This window comes from Bos indicus, chromosome X (assembly GCF_029378745.1).
Source record: "Bos indicus isolate NIAB-ARS_2022 breed Sahiwal x Tharparkar chromosome X, NIAB-ARS_B.indTharparkar_mat_pri_1.0, whole genome shotgun sequence".
Lineage (NCBI taxonomy): Eukaryota > Metazoa > Chordata > Mammalia > Artiodactyla > Bovidae > Bos > Bos indicus.
In genome coordinates, this window is record NC_091789.1 from 58551283 (window position 1) to 58565414 (window position 14132).

Sequence of the window (14132 nt, forward strand, 5' to 3'; positions counted from 1 at the left end):
GGAAATGCCTGTGGAGGAAAGCCAGGTAGCCATGGAAGCAAGGCGACATTGTTGAGTCATGCCAAGGGAGTGGAGCCATGACCGTAGCCTCTCTCTTCCCACACACCAGCATCTGCAGTTGAACAATAGAGAGACTGGCCCATCAAATGCCTGACACACTGAACTACAGAGTAGGATCCCACCCAGGGTGCCCCTTTAAGTGCTTGGCACGCCAATCTACAGAGTAGGAACCCATCCAGGGGGGCCCCCCTCTATGTGCCTGACACACCAAACAACAGAGAAGGCTCCCAGGCAAGGGAGCCCCTTAAGTGCCTGAATGGGCAGAGCCATGGAAAAAGACTGGCCAAAGAGGCCTTCTGATTGCCAGCCACAAGAGGCTCAAAAAAAGACCCTGATCAGGCCATAACTCCTGTGGCAGAGGCAATCCATGTGCTTGCACACTTGGCACCACCAAGGTCCCCTCAACCCAAGCAGCTGTGCCACCTTCACGCTCAAGCCTCACAGGGGAAGAGCTGCCACAGGCAAAAAAGAAGTCTTTCATCTATGCACACAGGGTTGCTTCAGTCGTGTCCAACTCTTTGCGATCCTGTGAACTGTGGCCTACAGGCTTCTCTGTCAGGAGGGTTCTCCAGGCAAGAGTACTGGAGTATATTGGCCAAGACTGGTTGTCATACCCATCTAGAGCACTATATTTTCTGCTGCCCTAGCCACCAACTCCCCTGAGTACCTGGTGCTGCCAGAAACCCTGAAAACCAAGCAGCTGCACCACCTCCACACCTTGCTCTCACTGGGGCAGACCCAAGTCTTCCAGGGCAGCCTCAGGAGCAAACCCCAGTGGACAACCCACATGCAGAGGTGGAAACAAAACCACAATAGAAACCCAGGGGCAGTGTGGCTAAGGAAGAAGACCCAAAACCTTCCCACCAGCTGTACAAGCTGCAGATTAAATCCACACAATCAACTAGGCAGACTCTGTGTCTATGGACTATATAAAAGGATATTGAAAGCTCCCACAAGAGAAAACTCACTAGTTCTGATAGCTGTGGACCTTGGAGGCAAGAACACACAGGAGTAGGACCAGATTAGAATCTGAGCTGCCCCCACAGCAGATCCAGAGACCAGCACAGTGTTGGAGGGCATCCTAGGGTGGTGAGGTGGACTGTGACTCCCAGAAAGGGAAAGGACTCTGATAGCAGTGACTCAAGTAAAACAATTATAATTCTTATGTTTTGACTTGTTCTATAGATTCTTTTGAATTTTTTTCTTTGTTTTTTCCTTTTCTCCACCCCCACCCCCCATTGTAGTTGTTGATTTTATTGGCACAATGATATCTAATTAAGATTTTGAGTTTTTTTTTTTCAGTCACACTTTGTATTGTTATAAACCTCTGCCTCTATGTTGGGCTTTTGCAGTTCTGTGGAGTTTTCTTTTTTTCTTTCTTCTTCTTTTTTTTGTCTTTTCTCTTTTTTTAATTTTAATTTTTTAAAACATATTATTTTTTCTACATTTATTCCTTTGTTTGCTTTTCTTACTGTTCTTTTCCCCTTGCAGTAAATCTTTAATGTATATAAATCTTCTTTATCTACCTCTATTTACCTTTGCGTATATATTCTTCCTTTCATTTCCTCTAAACATATTTGTTAGTTTTGTCTTCATTTCTTTATTCCCCACTTGGCACCTTGCTTTAATTATGTTTTATAGTTTGTGCTTTAGTTAGTTTTGTTCTTAGCTGGTGGATATAATTTTTGGTTTCCTTTGTTCACCAGGTCAATATATTGTACTTTATTTTTGTTGGACTGCTTTGATTTTGCTTATGGGTGTATATGTATATGTGTATATTCCACTATTTTAATTATTATCTTCATGATTTTGTAACTGCCATTTGTCTGGGGTTCATCTTTGGTTTCTCGTTTCTGGGCATTTGTTTTAATCTCACTTAATGCCATAACAAGCCACTTGTGGAATCTTCGCTCCTGACCAGAGATCAAACCCTGACCTTTTCAGTGGGAGCACTGATTCCAAGACCCTAGACTACAAGAGAATTAACCCTAGGGAGTGTCAAATATTGAGAACTCCCCCAAAGGAAACCACTTGAATACAAGGCCCAGCATCACCCAACCACCAGTAGCACCTTGTGCAAGACACCGCATCTAAATGACAAACAAAACAAAACTACAAACCCAATCATCAGCAGATAGGATTCCCACTTCACTCAGCCTTGCCTGTAAAAGGAAAAAAAATTCAGCACAAATCTCCCCCCATACAAAGCTTACAGAAACCACTGAAACAACCTTAGGAGGGCAGAAACCAAGAGAAAGAAAGAATTCAACATTGAAGGCTGGAAAAAGGAAACCTTAAACACAATAAGTTAAAAAATAATGAAAAGGCATAATAAAATACTACACAAGTGAAGGCACTAACTAGAAACACAGAAGTCTGAACAAATGAAGAGGAAATAGGCAAACTACCTGAAAAAGAACTCAGAATAATGATAGTAAAGATGATCAGAAACCTTGAAAGCAAAATGGATAAAATGCAAGAATCAATTAACAAAGACCTAGAAGAATTAAAGAATAAACATACAGAGACAAACAACACAATTACTGAAATTAAAAATACTCAATAAGGAATCAATAGCAGAATATCTGAAGCAGAAGAACAAATCAGTGTGCTGGAAGATAAAATGGTGGAAATAACTTCTGAAGAGCAGATAAAGTAAAAATAATGAAAAGAACAGGATAATCTCAGAGACCTCTGGGAAAATATCAAATGCACCATCATTCGAATTATAGGAGTCCCAGAAAAGAAGAGAAAGAAAAAAGGGTATGAGAAAAATTGGAAATTTCCCCAACATGGAAATGGAAATAGTCAATCAAGTCCAAGAGGCACAGAGTCCCATGTAGGATAAACCCAAGGAGAAACACGCCAAGACACATACTAATCAAACTAACAAAGACTAACACAATGAAAGAATATTAAAAGCAGCAAGGGAAAAGCAACAAGTAACATACAAGGGGAACCCCATTTGTTTAACAGCTGATCTTTCAGCAGAAACTTTGCAGGCCAGAAGGGAATTGCAGGATATATTTAAAGTGCTGAATGGGAAAACTCTACAGCCAAGATTACTGTACCCAGTAAGGATCTCATTCAAAATTGATGGAGAAATCAAAAGCTTTTCAGACAAGCAGAAGTTAAGAGAATTCAATACCACCAAACCAGCTTTATAATGAATGTGAAAGGGGCTTATATAGTCAAGGAATACAAGAGAAGAAACAGATCTACAAATCAACCCCACACAATTAAGAAAATGGCATTAGGAACATATATATAAATAAATACTTTAAATGTAAATGGATTAAATGCTCCAAACAAAAGACACAGACTGGCTGAATGGATAAAAAAACAAGACCCATATATATGCTGTCTACAAGAAACCCACCTCAGAACTAAAGACACATATAGACTGAAAGTAAGAGGATGGAAAAATATATTCCATGCAAATGGGAAGCAAAAGAAAGCTGGAGTAGCAATCCTCATATCAGACAAAATAGACCTTAAAATAAAGGAGATTTCAAGAGATAAGGTAGGACACTACATAATGATCAAGGGATCAATCCAAGAGGAAGACATAACAATTGTAAATATCTATGCACCCAACATACTGCTGCTGCTGCTGCTGCTAAGTCGCTTCAGTCATGTCCGACTCTGTGCGATCCCATAGATGGCAGCCCACCAGGCTTCCCTGTCCCTGGGATTCTCCAGGCAAGAACACTGGAGTGGGTTGCCATTTCCTTCTCCAGTGCATGAAAGTGAAAAGTGAAAGCGAAGTTGCTCAGTAGTGTCCGACTCTAGCGACCCCATGGACTACAGCCTATCAGGCTCCTCCATCCATGGGATTTTCCAGGCAAAAGTACTGGAGTGGGGTGCTATTGCCTTCTTCGGCACCCAACATAGGAGCACTTCAAAACATAAGACAAACAATAACAGATATAAAAGGAGAAATTGACAGTAGCACAATAATAGTAGGAGAGTTTAATACCCCACTCACACCAATGCACAGATCATCAAAACAGAAAATTAATAAGGAAACACAAGTCTTATCGATACATTAGATGAGATGGATCTCATTGACATTTTCAGGACATTCTATCCAAATGCAAAAGAATAAACATTCTTCTCAAGTGCACATGGGACATTCTCCAGGATAGAGCACATCTTGGGTCACAAATCAAACCTCAGTAGATTTAAGAAAATTGAAATCATATCAAGCATCATTTCCGACCACAATGCTATGAGAATGAATATCAATTACAAGAAAAAAAAACTGTAAAAAACACAAACACATGGAGATTAAACAATGCGTTTTTAAATTACCAACAGGTTACTGAAGAAATCAAAAGGGAAATCAAAAAATTTCTAGAAACATGACAATGAAAATATGACAACTCAAAACATGGAATGAAGCAAAAGCAGTTCTAAGAGAGAAGTTTATAGCAATACAATCCTACCTCAAGAAACAAGAAAAGCATTGACTAGATAACCTAACTTTAAACCTAAAACAACTGGAAAAAGAAGAAGAAGAAGAAGAAGAAAAACAACAACAACAACAAAAAACAAAATGAGCAGAAGGAAAGAAATCATAAAGATCCAAGCAAAAAGAAATGAAAGAAACAATAGTAATGATTAATAAAACTAAAAGCTGGTTCTTAGAGAAGATAAACAAAACCGAGAAACCTTTAGCCAGACTTATCAACAAAAAAGAGAGAAGAATCAAATCAACAAAATTGGAAATGAAAAAGGAGAGATTACAACAGACAATGCAGAAATACAAAGATTATGAACAACTGTATGGCAATAAAATGGATACCCTGGAAGAAATGGACAGATTCTTAGAAAAGTTCAATATTATAAGACTGAACCTGGAAGAAATAGAAATTAGGAACAATGCAATTATAAGCACTGAAATTGAAGCTGTGATAAAAAATCTCCCCCAAAACAAAAGCCCAGGACCAGATGGCTTCACAGAATTCTATCAAACACATAGAGAAGAATTAATGCCTATCCTTCTAAATCTGTTCCAAAATATTGCATAGGAAGGAATACTTCCAAACTCATTCTACAAGGCCACCATCACCCTGAACCAAAGCCAGACAAAGACAACACAAAAAAAGAAAACTACAGGCCAATATCACTGATGAACATAGATGCAAAAATCCTCAACAAAATTTTAGCAAACAGAATTCAGCCACATATCAAAAGGCTCATACACCATGATTAAGTTGGTTTTATTTCAGGGATGCAAGGATTCTTCAATAGATGCAAATCATTCAAGGTGATTCACCATATTAACAAATTGAAAGATAAAAACCATATTATAATCTCAATAGATGCAGAAAAAGCCTTTGACAAAATTCAGAACGCATTTATGATTAAAGCTTCAAAAAACGGGCATAGAAGGAACCTACTTCAACATCAGTTCAGTTCAGTCACTCAGTCAAGTCCAATTCTTTGCAACCCCATGAATCACAGCACGCCAGGCCTCCCTGTCCATCACCAACTCCTGAAGTTCACCCAAACTCATGCCCCTCAAGTCGGTGATGCTATCCAGCCATCTCATCCTCTGTCATCCCCTTCTCCTCCTGCCCCCAATCCCTCCCAGCATGAGTCTTTTCCAATGAGACAACTCTTCACATGAGGTGCCTCTTGAGAAACCTATATGCAGATCAGGAAGCAACAGTTAGAACTGGACATGGAACAACAGACTGGTTCCAAATAGGAAAAGGAGTACGTCAAGGCTGTATATTGTCACCCTGCTTATTTAACTTATATGCAGAGAACATCATGAGAAACGCTGGGCTGGAAGAAGCACAAGCTGAAATCAAGATTGCTGGGAGAAATATCAATAACCTCAGATATGCAGATGACACCACCCTTATGGCAGAAAGTGAAGAGGAACTAAAAAGCCTCTTGATGAAAGTGAAAGAGGACAGTGAAAAAGTTGTCTTAAAGCTCAGCATTCAGAAAACGAAGATCATGGCATCTGGTCCCATCACTTCATGGGAAATAGATGGGGAAACAGTGGAAACAGTGTCAGACTTTATTTTTCTGGGCTCCAAAATCACTGCAGATGGTGACTGCAGCCATGAAATTAAAAGACGCTTACTCCTTGGAAGGAAAGTTATGACCAACCTAGATAGCATATTCAAAAGCAGAGACATTACTTTGCCAACAAAGGTTCATCTAGTCAAGGCTATGGTTTTTCCAGTGGTCATGTATGGATGTGAAAGTAGGACTATGAAGAATGCTGAGTGCTGAAGAATTGATGCTTTTGAACTGTGGTGTTGGAGAAGACTTTAGAGAATCACTTGGACTGCAAGGAGATCCAACCAGTCCATTCTAAAGGAGATCAGTCCTGGGTGTTCTTTGGAAGGACTGATGCTAAAGCTGAAAATCAAATACTTTGGCCACCTCATGTGAAGAGTTGACTACCTCAACATAGTAAAGGCCATATATGATAAGCCTACAGCAAATATTATTCTCAATGGTGAAAAACTCAAAGCATTCCCCCTGAGATCAGGAACAAGACAAGGGTGTCCACTTTCACCACTATTATTCAACATAGTTTTGGAAGTCCTAGCTATAGCAATCAGAGAAGAAAAATAAATAAAAGGAATCCAGATCAGAAAAGAATAAGTAAAGCTCTCACTGTTTGCAGATGACATGATACTGTACATAAAAAACCCTAAAGATAATATCAGAAAATTACTAGAGCTAATCGGTGAATTTAGCAAAGTTTCAGGATACAAAAGCAATACACAGAAATCACTTGCATTTCTATATACTAACACTGAAAAATCAGAAACAGAATTTAAGGAATCAATCCCATTCACCACTGCAACAAAAATAATAAAATATCTAGGAATAAATTTACCTAAGGAGACAAAAGAACTGTACACAGAAAATTATAAGACATTAATGAAGAAATCAAAGATGACATAAACAGATAGAATGGGTAGGAAGAATCAATATTGTGAAAATGAATATACTACCAAACACAATCTACAAATTCAATGCAATCCCTATCAAACTATCAATGGCATTTTTCACAGAACTAGAATAAAAAATTTCACAACTCATATAGAAACACTAAAGACCCTGAATAGCCAAAGCAGTCTTGAGAAAGAAGAATGGAGCTGCAGGAATCAACCTGCCTGACTTCAGACTATACTACAAAGCTACAGTCATCAAGACAGTATGGTACTGGCACACAAAAAAACAGAAACATAGACCAGTGGACCAAGATAGAAAGCCCAGAAATAAACCCATGCCCCTATGGGTACCTTATTTTTGACAAATGAGGCAAGAATATGCAGTGGAGCAAAGACAGCCTCGTCAATACATGGTGCTTGGAAAATTGGACAGCTACATGCAAAAGAATGAAATTAGAACACTTCATAACACCAAACACAAAGACCAACTAAAAAACTCAAAATGGATTAAAGACCTAAATATGAGACCAGAAACTATAAAACTCTTAGAGGAAAACATAGGCAGAACAGTCAATGACATAAATCAAAGCAAGATCCTCTATTACCCACCTCCTAGAGTAATGGAAATAAAAACAAAAGTAAACAAATGGGGCCTGATTAGACTTAAAAGCTTTTGCACAATAAAGCAAACTATAAGCAAGGTGAAAAGATAACCTTCAGAATGGGTGAAAATAATAGCAATTGAAACAACTGACAAAAGATTAACTTCCAAAATATAAAAGCAGCTGATACAACTCAATACCAGAAAAACCAACAACCCAATAAAAAAGTGGGGAAAAGATATAAACAGACATTTCTCCAAAGAAGACATACAGATGGCTAACAAGCACATGAAAAGATGCTCAGCATCGCTCATAATTAGAGAAATGCAAATATAAACTACAATGAGATATCACCTCACACCGGTCAGAATGCCATCATCAAAGAGTCTACAAACAATAAATGCTGGAGATGGTTTGGAGAAGAGGGAAGGGTCTTGCACTGTTGGTGGGAACATAAATTGATACAGACACTATGGAAGACGGTATGGAGATTCCTTAAAAAACTAGGAATAAAACCACTATATGAGCACTGAAGAATTAATGTTTTCAATCTGTGGTGGTGGAAGAGACTCTTGAGAGTCCCTTTGACTGCAAGGAGATCCAACCAGTCCATCCTAAAGGAAATCAGTCCTGAATATTCATTGGAAGGACTAATGTTGAAGCTGAAACTCCAATACTTTGGCCACCTGATGTGAAGAGCTGACTCATTTGAAAAGACTCTGATGCTGAGAAAGATTGAAGGCAGAAGGAGAAGGGGACAACAGAGGAGGAGATGATTGGATGGCATCACCAACTCGATTGACATGAGTTTGAGGAAGCTCTGGGAGTTGGTGATGGACAGGGAGGCCTGGTGTGCTGCAGTCTATGGGGTTGCAAAGAGTCAGACACAACTGAGCAACTGAACTGACTGAATTGAACGGATGACCCAGCAATCCCATTCTTAGGCATACACACTGAGTAAAGCAAAATTGAAAAAGACACATGTAGCCCATTGTTCACTGAAGCACTATTTACAATAGCTAGCAATGGCACCCCACTGCAGTACTCTTGCCTGGAAAATCCCATGGACGAAGGAGCCTAGTATGCTGCAGTCCATGGGGTCGCTAAGAGTCGGACATGACTGAGCGACTTAACTTTGACTTTTCACTTTCCACTTTCCTGCACTGGAGAAGGAAATGGCAACCCACTCCAGTGTTCTTGCCTGGAGAATCCCAGGGATGGGGGAGCCTGGTAGGCTGCCGTCTATGGGGTCTCACAGAGTCGGACACGACTGAAGCGACTTAGCAGCAGCAGCAGCAGAACATAGAAGCAACCTAGATATCCATCAACAGATGAATGGATAAAGAAGTTATATGGATAAAGAAGTTGTGGTATATATACAAAAGGAATATTACTCAGTCATAAAAAGGAACACATTTGAGTCAGTTCTAATGAGGTGAATCAACCTAGAGCCTATTTTACAGAGTGAAGTAAGTCAGAAAGAAAAAGATAAATATTGTATTCTAACAAATATATATGGAATCTAGAAAAATGATACTGAAGTATTTATTTACAGGGCAGCAATGGAGAAACATACATAGAGAATAGACTTATGGACATAGGGAGAGGGGAGGAGAGGGTGAGATGTATGGAGAGAGTAACATGGAAACTTACCATATGTAAAATAGATAGCCAATGGGAATTTACTGTATGTCTCAGGAAACTCACACAGTGGTTCTGTATCAACCTAGAGCGGGTGGGATGGGGAGGGAGATAGGAAGGAGGTTCAAAAGGGAGGGGATATATATATACCTATGGCTGATTCTTGTTGAGGTTTGACAGAGAAAAACAAAATTATGTAAAGCAATTATCCTTCAATTAAAAAATAAATTAAAAAAGGACATGAACAATGAGGTCATCAAAAGAAATATGAAGTACTTATAAACTTATTTAAATATTTGGCTCACACATAATGAAAAAAAAAGGAATAAGAACAAAGATAACCATTTTTTATTTGTCAGATTGGCAAAGGTTAAAGACTTTTGTATTATTCCACTTGTATGTTCTATTGTTACAGTCTCTTTGCAAGGGAATTTGACAACAGCATTCAGCACGCACATTCTCTTTGAACCAACAATTTTAGTTCTAGAAATATATACTACAGATATACTCAGACATGTACACAGTTATATGCAAAAGAATGTTTGTTGCCTGATTGGTTGTAATAAAGTACTGGACTAGGAGGAAAAAAACTGAATTCCCATCAGTAGGTGACTGGTTTAAAAAATATACTAAACCTATACAGCAGAAAATATGCCATTAACAAAAACGGAACATATCTAGATAGGCCAATATGGTAGATCTCTCAGATTCATTAAAGGGGTTATACAAGGCACAAAAAATACATAGCATAATTAAGAATTGTATTATTTATATTATCTACTGTATTACATAATAACTTTAAACATCAATATACAATGTCTCTGAGAAAGGAAAAAAATTCTGATTGGGTAAGACATCTATTTTTCTATCCTTTCATACTTGTAGAACTTTTAGTAATGTCTGAATATTACTTTTACAGTTATAAAAAATTCACCAAATAATGGATGTTGTGTTCCTCAATTGTAATTGAAATTTATCTTAAGTTTATTTGTATCTATTGGTTTAAGAGAGAAAAACAGTTTTTTCTATAAAGCTTGTACATAGAACACACACACATACACATGCACACACACGTACCAAACATTTTAAAGTAATTATCTACATAGAGTTAAGACTTTATATTATCTTATGTATTCTTCATAATTTTTTGAATTGTTTTTATTACTTTCATAATAAAATAACAACAGCCTCTCTCCTGAAAAAAATACTTTCATAAACTCTGCATGGCATATCTGGACCATCACCCTCCTCACTGGAAAACTCCTTTATCCTATTATCAGCTATTCATTTCCCCTTGATTTCTCTGCTGCTGCTGCTGCTAAGTTGCTTCAGTCATGTCCGACTCTGTGCGACCCCGTAGACGGCAGCCCACCAGGCTCCCCCGTCCCTGAGATTCTCCAGGCAAGAACACTGGAGTGGGTTGCCATTTCCTTCTCCAGTGCTCTACCTTGCTCTAATTGCTGTTTTTAAAGAAAAAGCAACCAGTACAAGAGAAAAGGGGTTCCTTCACCTGGACTTGAGCTTAGGCCTCTAATACAACATCTAACAAAGGGGAATATAAATTTTATCAGAAATTAGATGAAACTACAACTTTTTGACATTTGTTATTATAGTTCTGCTGCACTTGATTATTTTAAACAAGCATAACAAAATTAGAAGATAAGAATGACATCTATTTTCCTATTAGGAAAGCTAAGTCTAATAGGAAAATATTAGAAAATATTTTAAATGCTACTTTTAAGCTTGCTTTTCCTATTAGCTGTACTAGCCACTAAGTGGTGCTACAGGCTCATGTATGAGAAATGAGGGACATTAGAAATTATTTTATGAAATAGATACGGCTATATTTTTGGACTCCTCCGAGAAAAAAAAGGCAAAATTTCAGGCCAGTTTTCCTCCGCAAATTTTACTGTTTTGTCCAAAATGAGTATTTAGAAGCTGAGATGTTGAAGGACTGGATGAGTTCACTAGAAAGCCTAGGAGTGGGGTATATAGGTGACAGTTATTTCATTATTCTACTTCATGCCAGATTATTTAAAACAATTGCAGTGTTATAGAATGTACAACAATTTTATATCATATAATTTTGTATTTTTCATTTAAAAATCCAACTTCCTGCATGCAATTCTATGATGCACCGGTGATTACTGAAAGACTTATAAAAGATTTATATAACTACACACTAGGAGACCACAAAAGAAAAATGCTTTAAGTTCATGTCATATTTAATACAATTTTTATTAAATGGTTAATAGGTAGCTCAGTTGGTTAAGAATCCACCAGCAATGCAGGAGACCCCGGTTGGATTCCTGGGTCTGGAAGATTCCCTGCAGAAGGGATAGGCTACCCATTCCAGCATTCTTGGGCCTCTCTGGTGGCTCAGATGGTAAAAAATCTGCAATGCATGAGACCTGAGTTCGATCCCTAAGTTGGGAAGATCCTTGGAGGAGGGCACGGCAACCCACCCCAGTATTCTTGCCTGGATAATCCCCATGGACAGAGGAGCCTGGTGGGCTCTAGTCTATAGGGTGGCAAAGAGTCGGGCATGACTGAGCAACAAAGCAAACACACATTCTAAACTGGTAACACTTAGCATTTACTGTTTCAATATCTTATTGTCTAGAATAGTGGCTCTGAACTAGGTGCAATTTTTCCCTGAGAGGTCATTTGGCAATGTCTGGAGACAATTTTCATTGTCACAAAAGAGTGAGGTGGGTGTTACTAGCATGTAGTGTGTAGAGACCAAGGATGCCAAGGAAGATGTACTTGATACTTTCCCTAAGGCATTGGAAGAAGCACGAGCTGGAATCAAGATTGCCGAGAGAAATATCAATAACCTCAGATATGCAGATGACACCACCCTTATGGCAGAAAGTGAAGAGGAACTAAATGGCCTCTTGATGAAAGTGAAAGTGGAGAGTGAAAAAGTTGGCTTAAAGCTCAACATTCAGAAAACAAAGATCATGGCATCTGGTCCCATCACTTCATGGGAAATAGATGGGGAAACAGTGGAAACAGTGTCAGACTTTATTTTTGGGGGCTCCAAAATCACTGCAGATGGTGACTGCAGCCATGAAATTAAAAGATGCTTGCTCCTTATGATCAACCTAGGTAGCATATTGAAAAGCAGAGACATTACTTTGCCAACAAAGGTCCGTCTAGTCAAGGCTTGGTTTTTCCAGTAGTCATGTATGGATGCGAGAGTTGGACTGTGAAGAAAGATGAGCGCCGAAGAATTGATGCTTTTGAACTGTGGTGTTGGAGAAGACTGGACTGCAAGAAGATCCAGCGAGTCCATTCTATAAAGGATATCAGTCCTGGGTGTTCTTTGGAAGGAATGATGCTAAAGCTGAAACTCCAGTACTTTGGCCACCTCATGCCTAGAGTTGACTCATTGGAAAAGACTCTGATGCTAGGAGGGATTGGGGGCAGGGGGAGAAGAGGACGACAGAGGATGAGATGGCTGGATGGCATCACTGACTCGATGGACATGAGTCTGAGTGAACTCCGGGAGTTGGTGATGGACAGGAAGGCCTGGCATGCTGCGATTCATGGGGTTGAAAAGAGTCGGACATGACTGAGCGACTGAACTGAACTGAACTGAAGGCATTTCTATTACCCTTTCTCATCCTTGATGATCCTTGATGCTATTAATATAATACAAAGAAGAGAAAAAGAAACAAAGTGAAAGAGAGACAGGAAAAGAAAGAAGGAAGGAAATTTAAAATAAAAAATAGTAAATGAATTGCCCAAGGCCATTTGAGTTAAAACTCAGCTCTTTTGACTTTAGGGCCAATATCTCTTTGAAAATTGACATGCAATGAATGCTACAGTTTTTAAATTACTGTTTGAATGGCTTCCATATAGATATACAGGTAAAATTTTATGTAAATAGTCATATCAGTTCAGTTCAGTCACTCTGTTGTGTCCAACTCTTTGCGACCCCATGAATCGCAGCACGCCAGGCCTCCCTGTCCATCACCAACTCCCGGAGTTCACTCAGACTCAGGTCCATCGAGTCAGTGATGCCATCCAGCCATCTCATCCTCTGTCGTCCCCTTCTCCTCCTGCCCCCAATCCCTCCCAGCATCAGAGTCTTTTCCAATGAGTCAACTCTAGGCATGAGGTGGCCAAAGTACTGGAGTTTCAGCTTTAGCATCATTCCTTCCAAAGAAATCCCAGGGCTGATCTCCTTCAGAATGGACTGGTTGGATCTCCTTGCAGTCCAAGGGACTCTCAAGAGTCTTCTCCAACACCACAGTTCAAAAGCATCAATTCTTCGGTGCTCAGCTTTCTTCACAGTCCAACTCTCACATCCATACATGACCACTGGAAAAACCATAGCCTTGACTAGACGGACCTTTGTTGGCAAAGTAATGTCTCTGCTTTTCAATATGCTATCTAGGTCAGTCATAACTTTTCTTCCAAGGAGCAAGTATCTTTTAATTTCATGGCTGCAGTCACCATCTGCAGTGATTTTGGAGCCCAGAAAAATGAAGTCTGCCACTGTTTCCACTGTTTCCCCATCTATTTCCCATGAAGTGATGGGACCAGATGCCATGATCTTCGTTTTCTGAATGTTGAGTATGAGCTATTTATTGAACTTACTACGTGTAAAATGCTGTTCTTAAGCACTTTATATACATTATTCATATTAAAGTTGCAACAATTCCAGAATTGGTGTTTTGTCTGCTTCACGTGGCAAATTGAGGTTCAGGGAGGTGAAATAACTTGTCATAGTTCATAGGACTTGTAAATAGAAGAACTGGGGTTTAAATCTAAGGTCTGCTGTCTCAAGATCATGTTTGTTGTTCAGTCTCTAAGTTGTGTCTGACTCTTTGCAATCCCATGAACTCTTTGCAATATGCCAGGCTTCCCTGTCCATCACCAACTCCCAGAG